Source organism: Nicotiana tabacum, chromosome 24, assembly GCF_000715075.1.
Source record: "Nicotiana tabacum cultivar K326 chromosome 24, ASM71507v2, whole genome shotgun sequence".
Taxonomy (NCBI): Eukaryota; Viridiplantae; Streptophyta; class Magnoliopsida; order Solanales; family Solanaceae; genus Nicotiana; species Nicotiana tabacum.
The window spans coordinates 103,324,190-103,331,937 of NC_134103.1; positions in this window are offsets into that span (position 1 = coordinate 103,324,190).

The following is a 7,748-nucleotide window of genomic DNA, read 5'->3' on the forward strand; positions in this document are numbered from 1 at the left end:
AAAATGTCTGTTAATTAATCAGTGGTGCCGACAAATGATAATTTTATATCTCCCTTAAGGACATGATCATTAATGAAATGATATTTAATATCTATATGCTTAACTCTAGCATGATGCACAAGATTCTTTGAGAGACATATAGCACTAGAGTTATCACAAAATATTTGAATATGTTTAAAAACTAGTTCACAGTCACCTAGTTGATGAGACATCTATAGCAACTGTGCACAACACTGTCCAATGATAATATATTCTGCCTCAATTGTGGATAATGCAACTGAACCTTGTTTCTAACTATTCCATGATATTAATTCCTTTTCCAGTAATTGACATGTTCCACTGGTTCTCTTTCTGTCTTCCTTATTACCTGCAAGATCAGCATCTGAAAAACCTTCAAGCTTAAGATTGTTAGAACGTGGGTACCATAGTCCATATGAAATAGTTCCAATGAGATAACGAATTATTCTCTTTACTGCAGTCAGATGCGATTTCTTATGAGCTGATTGAAACCTGGCACACTTACACACACTGAACATAATATCTGGTCGACTGACAGTCAAGTAAAGCAGAGAGCCAATCATTCCACGGTATTTAGTTTCATCAACTGGATTTCCTTTTTAGTCTTTGTCGAGACTTGGTGACGGGCTCATTAGTGTACCAATTGCTTTAGCACTGCTCATGCCAAACTTTTGAATTAATTCCTTTGTATATTTTGTCTGGCATACAAAAGTCCCTTCTTTATATTGTTGAATTTGAAGTCCAAGGAAAAAAGTAAACTCTTCCATCATACTCATTTCAAACTCACTTTGCATGAGCTTAGCGAATTCCTTGCACAAAAGAGGGTTAGCACTTCCAAAGATAATATCATCAACATAGACTTGAATAATAAGATTACCTCCTAATGATCGTTTGATAAATAAGTTAGTGTCTACTTTACCTCTTGTAAAGCCATGATCAAGTAGAAATGAGCTAAGTCTTTCGTACCAGGCTCATGGAGCTTGTTTGAGTGCATACATAGCTTTAGTCAACTTATACACGTGGTATGGAAATTTTGAGTCTTCAAAACTAGGAGGTTGTTTTACATATACCTCCTAAAAAATAAAGCCATTTAAAAAGGCACTTTTGACATCCATTTGGAAAAGTCTAAATCATTTGAAGGATGCATATGCTAGAAGAATCCGTATGGACTCTAGTTGGGCTACTAATTTGGCTTATTTTTCACAACTTTTCCATCTTCATTTAGCTTATTTCTGAACACCCGTTTGGTTCCAACTACAGTAGCATTTGCAGGCTTAGGTAGCAATTCCCAGACTTGATTTTTATCAAATTGATCAAGTTCCTCCTGCATTGCTTGTACCCAACTAGAGTTTTTAAGGCTTCCTCAACCTTCTTTGGTTCGATCTGAGAGATGAGTGCTACATTTGCCTTTTTCTTAAGAGGCCTTCTGGTTTTAATTCCTTCACTTGGATATCCTATGATAAACTTCTGAGTATATTCCGGTTCACTTATACACTTATTTGGATGTGTTGCAATCGTATGAGTAGTTGACTCCTTATGTGATTCTTGTTGACTATTGATAGGTTCATTAGTCGACTCTGTGACATCGTCTGTATTACCAGTCAACTTTTTTTGATTTGCTTGTGTGTGATATTTCTTGGTTGATGTCTTCATCACCTGCAATGATTCCTTTATCGGTCATAGTGTTATTTTCACCAAATATGACATGTGTTGATTCTTCTACAGATAAAGATTGTTTATTATAAATTCTAAAAGATCTACTGTTTATAGAATAACCCAGAAAAATACCCGCATCACTTCTTGGATTAAAATTTCTAAGATTGTCCTTATTGTTATTGTGGATAAAACACTTGCTGCCAAATGGATGAAAATAGCCTATGTTGGGCCGTTTACCTTTCCATAATTCATATGGAGTTTTCTTCAAGATATGTCTTATAAGACATCTGTTGAGAATGTGGTAGGCTGTGCTTATTGCTTCTGCCAAAAAATGATTTGGCAGGGAATGTTCCAATATCATTGTTCTGGCCATATCTTGTAGAGTTCGATTTTTCCGCTCAACTACTCCATTCTGTTGAGGTGATCTTGGAGCTAAAACGTTGTGAGTATATCCTTGATCGTTGTAGAAACTTTCAAATGATGTACTTTCGAATTCTCCTCCAAGATCACTTTGGATGGTTGTAATGAGATACTCATTTTCTCTTTCAACTCTTTTACAGAAAATCTCAAAGTATTTCAAAGCTTCATCTTTATGAGATAAGAAAATCATCCATGAAAAAATTAATTAGTCATCAATAATAACAAAAGCATATCATTTTCCTCCAATGCTAGCAGCTCTGGTGGGTCCAAATAAATCCATGTGAAGCAATTGCAAGGGCTTGGTAGTAGACAAAATGTCTTTTCTTTTGAAGGATTTTCTAGTTTGTTTACCAATCTGACATGCATCACATACATGATTTCTAGAAAAATTGAGTTTAGGAAATCTATTAACTAAATCATACTTGGAGAGTTTCTCAATTAGATGCATGCTTGCATGACCAAGTTTCTTATGCCACAACCATGGATCATCAAATATAGATGCTAAGCAGACGTGACTATCTAAATTTTCAATGCCATTAAGAATATAAACATTTCCATACCTTTTTCCTGGGAGTATAATTTTACCTGACTCAACTTTAATAGCTGTCACGCCCCAAACTCGGGGAGCGCGACCGGTGCTAAACCGAGAGAACCTGGCCGAGCAAGCCTCTTAGATTTCCTTCTACCCAACTCACCCATGAATAAAGAGGAGATGTACTCCATTAATCAAACAATGAAAGAATTTCATTAACAACTCTTATTTCATTTTCATTGGTAGCTTTATTCATAATTTACGAAGTATTACAAGTTTATAGATATAATGAAAAACATGTTTGCCAAAAACTAACGTTTCTAGTTCAATTCCCCACATCAAACACCACCCACAACATGTCTACGGGGCTTCTAACTACAACAGAAGAGTAGTATGGAAGTACCGGCAATAAGGCCCCGACTATACCTTAAAACACAATGTACAACTCAAATGACATTAGGCCCAAAATAGAGTAGGGCTCACCAAAACCTACTGAATAGAGAGTGTCTGCTAATGAGGACCAAAGATGCCCACTGATGAACCACCTGCATCCATTGTAGATGCAGCGCCCCCGGCAAAAGGGACGTTAGTACATATAGAATAGTACTAGTATGTAAAGCTAACTGTCCACTTACAAAATAGAATCCCAATATAAGGAAGGAAAAAACCATAGAAACATCAAGTCACAATCAGTGATATCCAAATGCCAATTTAAAACATAATAATTTCCAAAATACGAAGATAATATTATTTTTGGTTGGGAGATCTTTATCACCGATATACCACTGTTCACAATACCATCGTTCACAATACCAATACCACTGTACTTTTAGCATGGAGTCCGATCATGACCCGATCGGCTAGGCCATCTCATCTGAGACATCAACCACAATCATAATTTTAATTTCAATTTTCAGCACAATCACCACCATGTGTACGGCATGGCGTCCGATCACGACCTGATCGAATAGGCCATCTCACCACAATGCCGTGTGGATCGACATCATCCTTTTTTATCAATCATATCATTCCAATTAAGGGGAATAATTTTATCATATCAATATCATCCCAAATAAGGGGAATGATCACAATCCACACCTACACAGGCACATGTAGTTTAGGGGTTAGGTTATTTCAACCTACCCTTCCTCGGTAACTATCGTTATTCCCAAAAGTATTTTTGATTTTCATACAAAGGAAACAACAATACCAATGCATTTACCTCATAACCTTTCACACCATTTATAGCCTCATTGGCATTTTCATCCACTTACAATATCATTATTTCATTAGCTCTCTTGACCATACATATGATTCTTCATTCATGGCACAATGGCCGTATTTCATGTTCCACACTTTTATTTCTTTTATTTCATGGATCGTCATCATAAATATTAACATATATAATATTTCAGAATTCACAACTTTAAGGTAAATGCATAAACAAGTTAAAATCATAAACAAGGAACACACCATTTATTCTTGAAAATACTTTTCCCCAAAAAGGGCAATACACAATTTTCACTCACGAATATGTAATAATGCAAAACATATTAAAAATACTCATAAAGCATAGCATTAGTTAAAACAACCATATTGCGGCATGACTTGAGGACATAAGCTTTTAGACAAATCTACTTTCAAAGTCATCTTAAAATAGTTGAATCAACGCTCATTTCATAATCTTTCTCACATCATCTCATTTCATTGGCACCTCTAGCCACAAGCATAGCTTTCATTCTTGGCACAGTGACCACACTTTATATCTTCAACTCACTTCTTTCACTTTCGAGAATCTTTATAGATTATCAACAACAAGACATTTCCAATCAAGACCTTAGGCACACATATGAGAAATTAAGAGTATTAAGTATATCGAGTTTTTCTCACAAAATTTGGCATACTAGCCTTCATTTGAAACACGACTCAAAGCCATAACATTTTAATACACATATCATTCTTGGACACATTTCTATAGTATAACATAATGTGATAGGAACATTTAGAACACATTTTGAATACATAATTCTCGACACTTTGCTTACTCGAGACAATCGAAATTAATGGGGACAACTCCGAACATGGTAATAAGGAACTTGACCCAACTATACTTGAAACTTATGGGAACATCATGCAATTCACTTCTAAAAGAGTAGTTTAGCCAACATACCTTGCTTGAGCTTTCCTCTCTCTAGAACACTCTCACTTCTCTCTAAAAATATCAGATTTTTACCTTCTAAACGAGCCCCAAAGGCTATTTATCAAAATGGGGTCGGGTTATAAAAATAGGAAAATGGACCCTCCGAACTTAGGTCTGCGGTCACAGAATGGACCGCACAACAGGTATGCGGTCCGCAAAATGGACCGCAAAACTAATGCCTATAACTGGGCTAGACTAGTCAGGTCTGCAACCATTCTGCGGTTCGTAGACCACTTATGCGGTTCGCGAAATGATTCCGCGGTCACGAAATTGACCGCAGAATCACATTCTGCTAGCCTTTGGGAATTTGGTCATAACTTCTTGTGGGAATGTTCAAATGATAAACGGTTGAAAGATTTAGAAACTAGACTCGAATATCTTTCATTTGATAGGTTGTCCATCACACAACGCCTTATATATAAGTAGACATGCTCGTCCAAATTTTGGTCTTGTGCGTCCTTATTTGGAACTTTAGTCTATCATGTAATTTCAGACTTGACTTAGACCGGGGGCTCTCCTTAGACCCCACATCACTTATAATATGCCTCATATACTTATTATCATATCCAATTGAAATCCATCATATTTATAGTCATCGTCTGCACACAAAATAATACAATTAGCATACATCAACTTTCTTAATAGTGCTTAAGTACTTCGAAATTTTCTGGGGTGCTACATTCTTTCCCACTTAAGAACATTCGTCCTCGAATGTTTTACAAGTCACTTATAAGAATAGAGTTACCATCATTTTACGTCCAAACATTATACATAGGCACTTATGACTACATGAGTCTTATACTTCCTTTCCAAAATCTCAACTTACTTATGGCCCTTAAAATTTGGCTATCTTTATGAATTCTTAGAAATTTCGGCAGAGTTTTCCCTATAACTGGGCCTATCCACATGCCAGAGAATCATCAAAACCACCCTAACAACATATCCATTACTCAACAACACATCATAGTATATATCAACAACACTGATCTCAACATTAGAGCATTACATTAACAGAAGTGGTATCTTGACATGAACTGTACACATTTAAACCATGATGCATAGAGAGTACATTTTTGAACCACAACCATTTGGCTCTATAAACAAGTGAGAATATTTCCTTCCCTTAACACTTTCGGCCTACGAGGTGATCTCCTCGACTCACAGACTTAGCCATAGCACTTGACGGAGGCAATCTCAATTTCCGGACTTATCTAACAAGGATGACAATTAGGTACCTCTCATAGGCCAATTACCATTAACTTTACCTTCAATAGCTCCCACCAGAATAATAGACAAGGGGCTTCCAACTACCTTCCTTGATGTAGGCACATGAAACACCGAGGAATGGAGAACAACGATGGGGGACATCATACTCATAGCTTCGCCTATTTTATTTCCTTCAATATTTCATAAGGCCTAATGTGACTACACATACTTTACCTTCCTTAACAATTCACCCAATATATTCATAGAGAAAATCTTGAGAATAACCCGTTCACTTTCTTCAACTCTAAATCTCTACGCCGTACACCCAAACTAAACCTTTGGCGACCTCCAACAATTACTCTAAGATATGCTAGCTTGAATATGACCATAAAACTTCCTATCCAATATATTTGATCACAGGATGATGCTTCTTCTTTGACATGTTTGAACGTTCAACCCCCCATAGGTTACTATAAATAGGAACAACGAGGTCCGAGATTGGGTTGGAATTTTTCGAGAATCCATCAATGTGCTGAGCAGGGCATTTCAGGAGGTTATATCCTAAGAGACATGAAGGTTACTACCAATAGCACTGACATGGTTAATCATTGTGATGACATCATTGATTCGACAAATGAGGCATAGAGTTGCCTAGTACATATTGATAATGTGAAAACATGTACACGATCCGGAGATGTAAGAGAAGTGAGTCATTTTAGACATGTGACATATGGGAGGCATGATCGGGAGGATAAAGACATTAGCATCCGTCATTCTTGGATGACTATGAGTTATGAGAAGGACAGTAATAATTGCTTTATTCCATACGTGCCTTGTTTGGCAATAGTAAGCCTCAAAGAGAAATAACTAAATACTTGACACCAATCGCCTTATGCAGTGTAGGGAAAATCAATTTAACTCAAAATGAGAATATTCTGGCACCCTTAATGTGATATGGATTTAAAAATACATGAAGTTGTGTTACATTCTTAACATTAACTGACACAAGGAATCTATGCCATAAGCCCATGAGGTTGAAACAGAGGTTGAACACTTGTGAGATTATTATCATTATGACACCTTAACCCTCCACAATAGTTGATCTTATATGAGAGGACTAGAGATACAATAAACTTGTCTTTCCAATCAATATGCTCATGTTATGTGCTAGAATTTAAACATCCACCTGAGGTTGGGTGGGAAAAGTCATGGTAAGGCTTCTTAACTTTCAATCACACACAAGTGAAACCATATAGCTAGGACATCTTAATATTTGGGTGAAATCATGTATTGGTTAGAGAGAATGAACACTTTGCTATGAGCTAGACATGTTTCTGCCATAATTAACTCTTCAGCTGCAATACCAGGCCACTTCATGGGAAACTACAATACTAGGAACAAAGTGAGTTACTCACTGAGGCATGATCTAAGTGGACATGAAAATCATACTGAGATGGGCGAACTAAAAGATCTCCTCGTGACGAATTTGTGAAAATCTCAAATTTCCCAAAAAGTTTTATGCGTACAAGTGACCCCCTTTCAATTGACAATTACACATATGATAGGTGCTGAGATATGCTCTCATGTTACTAGACGATGAAAAGGATTCATAATAATATTCACAAAGAAATAAAGTGACTATTCCAATAATAGGAGCCACATACACCGGAGAGAGAAAGAGTGGCTCAAGAAGGATCTCAACACTAGGATTCTTTA